The sequence below is a fragment of the Lolium rigidum genome, chromosome 3, assembly GCF_022539505.1.
Source record: "Lolium rigidum isolate FL_2022 chromosome 3, APGP_CSIRO_Lrig_0.1, whole genome shotgun sequence".
In the NCBI taxonomy this organism is placed as follows: Eukaryota; Viridiplantae; Streptophyta; class Magnoliopsida; order Poales; family Poaceae; genus Lolium; species Lolium rigidum.
The window spans coordinates 395008293-395020788 of record NC_061510.1 but is presented as its reverse complement, the minus strand read 5'-3'; the positions used below and the strand labels follow the sequence as shown (position 1 = coordinate 395020788).

The window sequence follows — 12496 nt, the reverse complement described above, 5'->3', positions numbered from 1 at the left end:
GTGGAGGAAAGCGACGACGACCACCTTCCCTGGGACGGGGCCCCCTCCTCCGAGGAGGAGGAGGAAGAAGATGACAGCTCCTCCGACGAGCCGCCGGCCAAGCGCCACTGCCCTTGGCCCGGGAACCTCAGCGACTTCGACAGTGATGACGACGACGCTGACGAGGAGGACGAAGACGACGAGGGTCCTGCCGGTGGTCGCTACAGCAGCGACGACAAGCCGGCTGGGAGCAGTGCCGACGACGGCGATGATGACGACGACGACGAGGGCAGCAATGGCCCCTAGATAGGACCTTAGCCAGCAGCGATGAGACGGGGCAATGTATCCCCTAGGATCTCCTTTTGAGAGCAATCAGCTCTTTATGTAAGAAATCTAGTTTATCAATGAAGAATTTCCCCAACTCGATTTTGTCGACCTTCTTCATGGTAATTTAGCCGATTGCCCTTCATATTGAGCCTGCCGACTGTCAAATTGGTCGGTGCTTAATGAGCCGATGGCAATGCATCGGACTCTTATGGCAAATTCGAGGTAGTTCCATCCGGACCTCCGCCTCCCGGACGAGCCACAATCGTGCAAATCCCAGATCCTGGAAATGCAGATCCAACTGAACGGAATGTTGGACTTTAGCGGCATCCTCGTCTTCCGGATCCTCTTTGCCTCCAGGAGGTCTTAGGACCATCGTTAGAACAACTCCGCTACTGAAGCTAATACTTTTGCGGAACAGGCATTATTCGCCCACAACTGTCCTTGTAATGCTTCATTTCTTTGTAGCCACAACTGGTCCAGAGCCCATCAACGATCGTTGCTTCCTCCCATCCACTCCAGCAATTCCCTTCTGCAATAATTCACCCTCTCTCGACGAGTTGTGATGCAGAGCAAGCCGATTTCAACCAAATCGGCTCCATAGAACCAGGAACCTTAAGGGCGAGCTGCCCCCCGAGCCTTAGTCAAGGCGAGGATAAAAGCGGACCAGCCGATTGGGCCATCATTGGCTTCCCAACTGTAGTGCCGTGTTAGCTGAATTCCACAGAATTGGCTCTCCAGATCATCGATGTTTCAGAGCGAGCTGCCCCCCCCCCCCGAGCTACTCCAGCTTTTCATTAAAACCAGGCGAGAACGCTTACGCTCAAGGAGCCAGCACCGGAAAGGTTTTGGAAAGATCAGTAGCTCCCCCAAATCAAGAAACCTCAATGTAGTGGCCTTTCAACCCCTCCCAGCTCCATTCCTGCACCTTGCTGCTTTGATTGGTTCATCATCTTGGGCAAGCGATGCGGCTCTCGGTGAGAATGGTCCAGCTCCAGGAGATCATCGGATGATCATCGGTTGTTCTCGTGACCTTAACCTGATCCGTAGGCTTGCGCAAACACTGCCGATTTGGTGATGATTGCTCCATAAGACTTCTGCTTGTAACCACGGTATCCCTTGAGTCGATGGCCATGCGTCGGCTTTGCCCCATGAGACCTCAAACAAGATCATGACTCTTACCAGCCAACCCAGCGGGCTGGCAATCTGGTTTCGGGCAGGTGCCTACAATAGAGCCCTGGGCTTGTCACCCAATTGACTTGTATGTGGAAACTGATATTTTCAGCGACATCAGCACCATTCCTCAGACAAGCTGTGATGCAGGGCCAGCCGATTCCGAAAAAATCGGCTTCCTATAGCGAAGGATCCTTCAGGGCCAACTGCCCCCCGAGCTTCTTCCGCTCAAGTCCTGCGTTTTGCCGATCATATTGGCTCATCATCTTTGGCAGGCTGATGTAGCTCCCGGTGAGGACGTTTTCCTGACGCTCTCCCCCATTTTGGTCGTAACATGCCGTAGCCGATCGCCTCATCATCGACTATCCTCCTGGTCTCAGAAGGGACATGCTCCTTCGTCGGGCTCACCCTTAACCTGAACTGCATGTTTGTGCTGCTCCTGTTATTGATCAGGGTCGCGACCCGATATTGCCAACACATGATCCGCTTGGGGGTTTGCTAACGGAGCCACCAACAATTCTACTGAGGAGAGCCGCCGGCATGTTTGCCCTTCAGTAGAGCCTCGCTACCTGATGACAGCTCCATTAGGCTCCTGCGTGTAACGGTCACATCCCTTAAGTCAATGGCCGTGCATCGGCTTTTAATTCTTAAGTCGATGTCTACGCATCGGCTGTGCTCAAAATTTTTGGATTTTCCATTTTTTACACCTTGAGCTGCTGGGCATTTGGTATGCCTCCTCCGCTTCGTATCCTCCTGTCTCATCCATCTATGTGCCCCCCGAGCCGATTCTGTCAAGTAATTGATGGTATCGGCTCTTCAGGCATCTGTTGAATCAATGCTGAACACAGACAAGGTATTTTGAGGATAATTTTGGCCGATTGCGGGAATCGGCCTCCTTTTCCGTTGCAAGGCTTTGGCGATGATTTGCAACTTCTCGGGTTTCCACTATAGCCACGTGGCATGTTGGAGATGAGATCCTCTACTTTTCATTTTTTTGAGGGCCGATCTCGGGGATCGGCCCTGCCACGTATGTCCAATGTCTTAGACCTGCTACTCCGTTAGGCCGGTGGATAAAACCAGTCTTACCCCATTTTTCGAGGCTTCGATACGCTCACAACCCTCTAAAGCTGATTCCGGAGAGCGGCTCTTGGTCATCTGCTTCCCACACGCTCATGGCGGCTAATGATATTTCGATTGAGTCATCCGCTCGAACGACTTCCACCTCATCTCCATCCCACTGTATGATGCATTGGTGCATTCTAGACGGGATGCAACGGTTAGCATGAATCCGAGTCCCTTCCCAATAGGACGGCGTAGTTGCTTTTCTCTGTCAACGATGAAGAACGCGATAGGTATGGTCTTCAGGCCTACGGTAAGTTCTACATTCGAACACCTTTCGCTTCGACGCCTGGCCGTTGAAGTCGCTTAATGTGATGTTGGTCTTGATCGGATCGTCGCTGGAATGTCCCAAACGACGTAGCATGGAATACGGCATTATGTTGATCGCCGCTCCGGTATCAACCAACATCTTGTCGACGAGCTGCCCGTTGATGTAACCCCTCAAGTATAGGGCTTTCGGATGCTCGTAGCTTCTATCTCGTGGCTTTTCAAAGATAACCGGTCGTGGACCGCGATCGGATTGAGCCACTCGAAACTTCCTCGTCGCTTGGAGCACGAAACTCCGATGGGAGTATGAATACCATGTTCGCATCGGCCGATGTCTGCGCATCGGCATCGGCCGATGCTCGTGCATCGGCTTTCGCTGTTTTGGGCGCCATACTTTCTTTGGAGGGCGCGCCTTCGTCTCCACTATTTGCTGAATTTTCACGGCCGGATCGGGCCGTGCTCTTCTCAACGTATACAGGTGCTGTGCCTCGGCTTCTTCCGGGTTTCGCGGCCGTTGCACCCGACGCTTCGAGAATGGCTGAGTCCATCAGGGCACCACCTTGGTCGGTGATACCTATCTTCTTCTCCATCTGACTCCTCGAAGTCTTCTTCTTGAGAGGACTCAGCTCGTTTGTTATGTGGTGGGAGGGGTCCCAGACGCTTGAACACTGAAATTTCACTTGTCCTTTTCCTTTGCTGTTTGCATTCTGGGCAGTTCTCGATTGTTGGCAATCGGCTCATTCCTGAGTCCCAGCAATGTTTGAAGAATGGACAGTCCCAGTGCTTATCCACGTTGTCTTGTTCCCTTGACCTCCCTCTGGCGCGACGTTCGTACCCGTCGTTGTTTCCATCACACTGACGATACCTTCTGTTTGCATCAGACCGACGACATCCTCCATCGTCGTCGTCGTAGCGGCGACGTCGGTCGTACTGCTGTTCATATTGGTCGAGGAGATGCACGGAGAGTGGGCGCTGATACCGTGTGCTTCTCACCTCCTCCTCGGTTAGGTCACTACAAGAAATGTGTTAACTAATGACCTTCTAACAATGACCACAGATATATTGGTCGTAACTCTACGACCATTTTGCAGCAATTGGTCGTAGGCCATTTGGGAGGGTCCAAACCCTAATTTCCTACGACCTTTCTAGTTAGGAAGGTCATAGTTTTCTTAGAGGAATTGGTTATAATGAAAATGATACGGTCGATGACCTTAATTCTGGCAGACTGCGACCAATTTAAATGGTCCTACCATCTATAAGATTCTTAGCGCTGATGACTAAGCAGACACTTAACCACTCTTGCCTACGTGTCAGTACGTAGGTGTCATTTTCCCTTATGTGTCACTATGTATACTTGCTCTGTGTACCTATTGACAGGCGGGACCCACTGGAAGGAGGAGCACCCATTTGACTAATCTAACCTCAAGTTGACTGATCTATGGGCCCTACCCTGAATTCTTTAACCCAACACACTTTATTTCTTGGTCCAGTATTAGCCTGTAATTATGTGTGTTAGGCCCAACACAACTTTAAATGGTCATGTTGGCTAACTCGCGATGTTTTAGGATGATTGGTCGGCCACCTCATCAACTTTTCCTACGTCGTGTGTACATTTCGCTTTCGTGCCGTCAAGGGACAACTGGGACCCACCGCCGACCTGCCAAATAGGCCTACCATATACCCACTTCTTACCACACAACAAACTGACAAGTGGAGCCTTGCCCTCACAGGGCCCACCAAACTAGGACCCACTTCTTACCACACACAACAAATTTACAAGTGGACACCCCACATAGGCATCGCCAGCAACAACCTCACAAGTAGAGCCCAACCCTGAAATTATTAATATAAGTCTTGATTTTTTTCTATTGATATAGAGAAAATAAACTATTTCTATAGCAGATACACGTATCGCTGAAACTAGCTTATTGTTACTACGAAAGCACTTACTAGATACTGTACAATGAGGTAAAAAATGGCAGGTCCCAGCTGCAGCGAGTCGTATGGGCGTAAGTGGGTAGGAAAGAGTCGTCTGGAGGAAAATTTTGGGAAACCAGCGCGCGACATCCCGCCACGCGCCACCGCATCCCTCCCTAAGTCCCTATTATCCCGAAACTGGCTCAAACCCTAGCTACCCTCCCTCGCGCCGCCACAACCTCCCTCCTCTCCTTCCCCCGAGCCGCCATCGAAACGAGCCCGACGAAGCCAGAGTCGCAGCCCTCTCCCCCATCTACCTCTCCGTCTCTCCACCCGTGCTCTTGCGGCATCCCATCGATCCGAGGCCGACTACGCCAGATCCGCCGTCATGGCCGCACGTTCTTGCGCTGCAGACGTGCAGTGATGGGCGGTTCCGACTCCTCCGGCTGCACGTTCTTCCTCGATGTCGTCTTCGAGTAGTAGCCCATCTGCAGGTCAAGCCACTGCGAGTTCCTTCCTCTCTTTCTCTCTGAACCGCAAGCATATCTCAAATCGTGATTTTCATGGACATGTCTTCAGGTTGGTGGAGCGCTGGAGCACGGTGCAACCCGCGTGGCCGCCCCGCGTCAGATCTGAAGAGCAAGGCGACGGAGGCCTTCATCGACGACTGGTACGTGCTTGCTGTTTCCCCTGTCTTTGCTCCCCTGCAGCTCCATTGGTTTGCTTATGGGGCGCCATGTGGTGATTTATTGCGTGGCTGTGGCTGATATATCGAGTATTCTGGATCTGGATGATATCTCGGGTAGATGGGTTTGATTCGGATGCTCCATGTTGCATTGTGTACGGTTATGGAGTTCAAGCCGTGGTTTAGGCCCTAATCAGCTTCTAAATGTTTATGTAGTACATAGAAGTAGGTGGGCGTGTTTGTTTGCAAGGTCTTATGATTTGCAATTCATCTAATGCATTGAGTTGCGTTCTGAAGCAACAAGCTTGTGTTTGATGCTTGGAAAATCCTTATTGTATTCTGGTAACGAGTTAGCACTCCTGAATCCTAGCAATATTCAGTTTGAATACATCAATTGCTTGGTGTTGTTTATACAACTGTCTTTTTGAGATACTAAACTATATGAGGATGAATAATATTTTGCATATCCTGATGCTAATAAAATGATGATAATTCCCATATTCTTATTGTTTTTGTTATCCAATAGGCTAGGGCCCTGCTTGTGTTATTACGTACCAACCCTTTTTTGTGATAAACAACACACTGGACAATTTGGCCAAAGATATATTTGATATTTGTGCAAAGATCGTCAATGACTGATGTGATGTGGTTCTTCTCCTCACGCAGGGTAGCAAGGTGTTGCAGCTGGAGCATGTGTTCATCAGGAAGATGATGTTCAGGTTCACGATTATACCCTACATGCTCCATGATCGAGTGCAACGACAACTGGAACTGCCAGATCGAGAATCACCTTCACAACCAAGGTACCTCTCCCTCTGCTACCTTCGCCATTGTTTGTACCATGCTGTTTGAAATACTAAAGTTTTGCTTGACTGCAAACGTAGTGTTTTTCTTATTGTTATCAAATTACAATAGAACTGTTCTTCTAATGCTTGACTGTTCAACTATAAATTCAAGTAAGCTAGACATGTTGGAGCTAAAGATTTTCGGGATCTGGTTTGTTGTAATGCAGCATTCAGAAGCTTCTTGCACTTTATTATTGTCCTCCTCCATAAGCTATATTATTGTAATGGCAGTTGTTCACCCTTTCTTTTTCTAGTTCCTTGCATTGGTTACCAATCCTCTTAAATGTGGTCCCATGTTTTAATCAGAACCAAATGATTGTGTAATCTTGTAACTTTTCCTGCTCTCTCTAATCCCTCTATTTAATTACTTTCTCCGATGGGCTACAATTGCCAAGTTTGATAGCGATGTGGGCAGCTGGAAGTCACGTCCTTCTGCAATGGCAGACAAGAAACTCCATATACTCCTCTCCTTCCGCATTTTGGAACAATACTTATCTTTACCTTAGTTGGAAAGAAATACATTGGTCATGTAAATGAGCTGGATGGCAGGCTGAGCATAGTATTAAGTTCTATGCCTATGTTGTCATTTATTACATGCCTCAAATCCTTTTATGGCATATATCCTGATTCTGCATGAGCACATGACCATGTGTTATTAAGTCCACGCTAGACTGTATTCATGTAAAGCAAGGTTTGGCATCCCTGATTTATGTGCTCTGTGATTTTAAGCTTATCCAAGTATAATTTTTTGCTAGATATATTACTGAGATCCAATTATTTACATGGGTTAAGCTCACTGATCTTTATAGTGCCTCAGTATAAACTTTGTTAACCTAGATAGTTACATCACTACAGGCTTATACCTTCCAACATGCTTAGTAGTGAGCTCATGGTTCTACTGTTATTCATGTATTTACACCGACTGACTAGAAATTTCTGCATGTTCCTAACTTCTGATCTGTAACCTGCAGATGCTTTTTTTTTTCATTCGTCCAAAGTTGCAGCACAAGAGCTCGATGGTGAAGCCTCAAGAAAATCTGCACCCTGCGAAGTGTTCAAGATAATTGCATCTAGATATTTTGACAACCAGTTGTATTTGAATATTTTGACAAATGCAATAGAACTATTCCTATACATATTGATTAAATAAGCATTCTGTTCTAATTATCCTCTTCATTTTTCATAACAGGATTTCTTGTTGCACTTGATGTCGCGCTCACCTGTCATTGAGTGCCTTGGCGTCTTCCTCGACCTCTACGACCAGCTGATTAGCGTGAGTGCCCTTTCGTGTGCCCTGCTTGCTGGACTAATGCTAGCATCTGCAACTGAATGATGTGTTTAGTTACTGAATTCAAAATGCAGTTCGTATCAGCTACTGTAATTCACAACAGTTCATATCAGCTTCGGATATTATTTCACGGATGACTGTTCTTTTGGGTACTGTACATATGCTAGATTATGATTTGGTTGTGTCGCAAGCATGAGTTCATGTTATTAACATATAATTGGGTACATAAATCATGTTTTTTCCATGTCCAGCATTTGTGTATAATTAGATCTAGTAAGCATGTTATTTCGGCGTCTAGCATTTGTGTATTATTAGAAAACTGTACCTAGTAGTGGATGGCAGAATTACCGTCTTTTGTCAATACCTGTTACTTTTCTGGAAACTGATTTCTGTAACCATCTTTAGAGAATATACTTGTATTGCTATTCTGTTAAGTGATTCTTTAAATGTTATGCTATACCTGGTGATTTACTCTTTGAGCTGACCTGTAGTTACCGGCTGGAGGGATTCAGTGCTCTCAGGAAAATCTGTACGAGCAGAAATTGACTTCATCGACACTAGTGGCTGAAAGGATTTCGTGTGAAGTGTGAAGCCTTACTCAGCAAGTAGAAGCTGTTGAACTGTGATAGCTTAGGTTTATATTTTTTGATGTTTCTCTTTTCCCACAGTAATACTGTACATAATAGATTTAGCTGTTATTTGAGGAGTGATGGTCTGTCCACTTGAGATTCTTGTACGTACGATTTTGAAATGAAACTTGGCTATCTAGAATGTTATGGGCATTGAACGTTACTCAGATATAGATGTAATATGAACAAAATTGAATTGGGCTCTAAAAATGGCCCAAAGATTAACATCAAAACCAAATAAAAGTCTCAATACGTATTGGATTTTAGAAGGCGGGGCCCAGAAAAGATCTGAACATTAGAAAGGCCCAAAAAAATGTCTACTACAAGGCTGAGGCTCAAAATAAAAGGCCAAGGCCAATGAAAGAAAAAGGCCGAAAGTATTGGGCTTGGCCTGCATAAACCACACAAATGGACTGGGCTGATTTTGAACCACGACCTTTTGGCTTGGTCACAGATCTGCCACGTAGGACTCGCCACGTCAGATCTGCCGTGGACATGCCAGATTGCCAACGACCAATTTTTTGGTCATGGAATCTATGACCATCAATCTTGGTCATAGTTGTCTATGACCAACCCAAAAAAAAAGTCGTTGTAAGCCGTCAGTGACGCTCAACTGGCTACCAACAGTTATTGGTCAAGACGTGGTCATAGATGGCGCACAATGACCTTCTAGTGACTAATATGGAGGGTCGCAAGTAACCATATTTCTTGTAGTGGGTACCGTCTGTCATCATCTTGGGGCCGGTCGCATGGAACGGCCTCTTCTTTATCTTTGCCACGAGAGTGGCTACTCTCTGCTTTGTCCGCGCTGTGACAATTCACCAGCCTGGCCATGTTGACATTAAAGGAGAACCCTGGCTCCCTTATGGAGTGGCTGAGATCTACCGTGTTGACGTCATGCGACGGACACGTGTTTCCTTTGAGCTTGATGTTGTGAGAACGGGTTATCTCAAAGGAGCCGATGAGTTCGGCTTCACGGATGGCCTTCGACTCATCGTATTTCTTCTTGTGCTCCGCAGGGAGATCCTTGTAGGTGATATGTTCTTCCGCCATCTCGGATGTCGGTGTTGACGTGGATGTTGCGGAAGATTGTCCCACCGGGCGTGCCGAATGTGTTACCCTCCAAAACCCCCGACGGGCGTTGGTTAAGCAACACGAAGAGCCGGGAAGCTCCCGGGGCCGCTTAGTGGATCCCTCGGCACCTCGCGTCGTCCCGCAAATCTTCCGGCCAACGTCCCGGCGGTTGCTAGGGCGTGCCACCCGACCTAGACCCGATCGGGAAGGTGTTAGTGCTTCGATTGTTCCCGCATGGTAGACACGTAAACATTAAATATGAGCCCTATCGGCTCTCGGGTTTCCTCGTGGATCGGCTCAAGGAGCCGATCGCCCCATGTTTCACGTTGGATTTACAATGGCATGGGGATCCCGCTTGATCAGGACAAAGCTAAAGCGATCCACGACAGTTTAGGGTTTTCACCGCATAATCGGAACGTCCTACGTGCGATCGGGCCTAGCAGCTACGAGAGACGATGCAAACTACCCCTGCGAGAGGCCTAAAAACCAACGTAACGTTGATCCCCGGAACATCCCTCGCAGGGACGGTAAACGAGCATCTAACGCACCACCGGATCCTCCGACCCCAAAGCATAAGGCCTAACTATGCGAGATATTAAACTAATCCTTGCGTAGCAAGGAGCAACTATAACGGATCGGATCTACTAAGTAAGAACAAGCAAGATGTCGCCCTTACGTCCGGGTAGACGTAAGGGCAGCTAGGTGTCTAGGGACGGCATTGCCACGCGGATATGCACGTGAAAGCATCAATGCAAGCCCCTAAACACCTAAGGATAAATAGTACTCGCTCGCCATCAACAAGGCTTCGAGCACGAGCAGTACAAGGTTAACGAATAAACGTGTCTTGCCTAGATCGCTAGATGCGATCTAGGCGACATGGTGCTTACCCGGGAGAAACCCTCGAAGAAAGGGGTGGCGATGCGCCTGATTTGTGTTGGTTGAACGATGATTGTCCTCCTTTTCCGATAACCCTAGATACATATTTATAGTCCAAGGGACTTTCTAATTGAGGCGTGCACCTAACCGTGCACGGGCCAGACTCTATCTCTTTAATCTAAATTACAATGCGATTTACTAATTTACAGATACATGAGCAACTTAGCCCAAACCCTCAGCACAAGGCCGCTTCAAAGATGCTCCACGTGTAATCTTCTAAGCCCATCTTCACTTACGGCCCAACTCCTGATTTGGCCAAAATCGGGTGGTAACAGGATGTAGATCGGTGGCTTGTCCTTCGAATCCCCAAAGATCAAGAGCTTTGGTTGGGGGAGGAAGGAGATCTTGCAAATCTTGTGTTTCTTGAGGTGGCTCTAATGGTGGTGTAGCTTGGCAGAATTCTTGAGCAATGATTGAGCAAAGAGGTAAGGAAGAAGAAGAGGGGTATAAATACCCCTCCCCAAAATCCAACCGTTGAGTCTTCCGGGGGGCCGGATAATCCGGCCTAAGTTGGGGCCGGATAATCCGCCCCCCCGGATAATCCGGCCGCAGGTACAAAACTATGACATTGTCCGGTCAAATATCCGGCCCTATGCCAGAGCCACTTTTCTTCCAGTCCTTAGCCAAAAACGGGGGGGCCGGATATTCCCAAAATATCCGGCCCGGATATTCCGGCCCTGGTACAATACCGGGACAATATCCGGGCAAATGTCCGGCCCCCATACTGAGCAGCTTTTCCTCGAAGACTTAGCCAAAAACAGGGGGCCGGATATTTCAACAATATCCGGCCCGGATTATCCGGCCTACCCAACTTTTCTCGATTTCTTTTGACAGATGATTAAATCCAACACACATGAATAAATATCTATGAAATCCCTGTACCACTTAAACAATCATTAGTGTATCACATACATTGACATCAAACACTCAAAACATAATATGAGAGATGTTCTTTCAGCTGCGTGGACGACCCAAGTGACCGCTCGCTTTTCCACCGGGCCCTCATGGCAGCGAGCCATAGGTCTGTATCGAGGGCATTGCTTCGGCGGTCATCGCTTCCGCGTCTGCGCCACAACCTTCACCATCAATGTCGCGGCTGCCTCTTCTACACACGCACTGGCGGGCGGCGGCTGGGCTTCTGCGTCGCCATCAATGTCATCGTGTCCCGCGCGCGCCCTGCCTTAAAATTTGACCGGCATCGTCCCTGGCATCGCCCACACCATGGACACCTCCACTCCCACCCCTCACCGCCGCGCGCCACCACATCACCATGGGGAAGAAGAAGAAGAAGAACGACTTCGAGGCGTCCGGCAGCGGCACCAAGAAGGCGGAGAGGACGCAGAGGGTGCCGCTGCCCGTCAATGTGGCGCGGCTCATGCACAACAACTGGACTCCGGGCGCGGGCTGTCGGGACATGCACCTGCCTGGCGGCGACTGGCGGCTCAGCTACCTCCAGGTGCCTGTCCCGCCCATGCCTCCGCGCGAGTCAGAGAGGAGCGCCGAGATCCAGCGCAGGCGGCGGTACCTGCTGCCGGACCTTCGCGCCGACCCCGCATACGCCATCGACTCCTACACCTGGCGCAAGACCGAGAAGGATCCGAGGAGGATGTCGGGCATCCTCGGTGACATGGACTTCCCTTTTGACCATCCACCACCACCTCGTCATCGAACACGGGAGCCGCCAGCGCCTCCACAGGATGACGACGGCGACGACTATAACAACGCGCTAGCCTACCACAACGAGGAGGCCATGGACGACAGAGAGGACTACGCCGCCTGCATTTTCTAGAAATGGCAGTTGGCCATGGCGGAGGGCCGGGAGTTCAAGTACCCGGCGACGATGACGGACGACAAGTTCCCGAGGCTCGGCGTCCTCGTCTCGAAGGTGGACCGACCGGTGCAGCTGCCGCTGCCCCGGTACGCCACCGGCATCATGCCTCCGGGCCTCACGGAGGAAAAGGCCCTACGACGGGCACTCGAGGACTCGGCCCAGCAACCGGTGCAACCGCCGCCTCCACCTCCGCCGTATAACCTGTGGGCGGCTCCACCTCCACCATCGGCGTGGGATGCTCCACCTCCACCACCGGAGTGGGCTGCTCAACCTCCACCACCGGCGTGGGCTACTCCACCTGCACCACCGCCGACGGCACTGACGTATGTTCCGCCGCTTGCCAATTGGCTGTGGCCGGTACCAGAGCTCGTCGTGATCGATGACGACGACGAGTAGGCGCAGGCGTTCTTAGGTTTTATATTTTATTTT

The 12496-nt window shown here is 49.4% G+C and overlaps 2 long non-coding RNA genes across 2 annotated transcripts; both read left to right on the top strand.

Annotated features, from left to right (window-relative positions):
* The first annotated feature begins 5023 nt into the window (after positions 1-5023).
* On the top strand, positions 5024-6261 carry LOC124700838. The gene is made up of 3 exons (XR_007001841.1): positions 5024-5273; positions 5359-5449; positions 6131-6261. It is a non-coding gene; the product is annotated as an uncharacterized LOC124700838 (long non-coding RNA).
* A 979-nt stretch (positions 6262-7240) lies between these two features.
* On the top strand, positions 7241-8377 carry LOC124700839. The gene is made up of 2 exons (XR_007001842.1): positions 7241-7582; positions 8089-8377. It is a non-coding gene; the product is annotated as an uncharacterized LOC124700839 (long non-coding RNA).
* The last annotated feature ends 4119 nt before the right edge of the window (positions 8378-12496 follow it).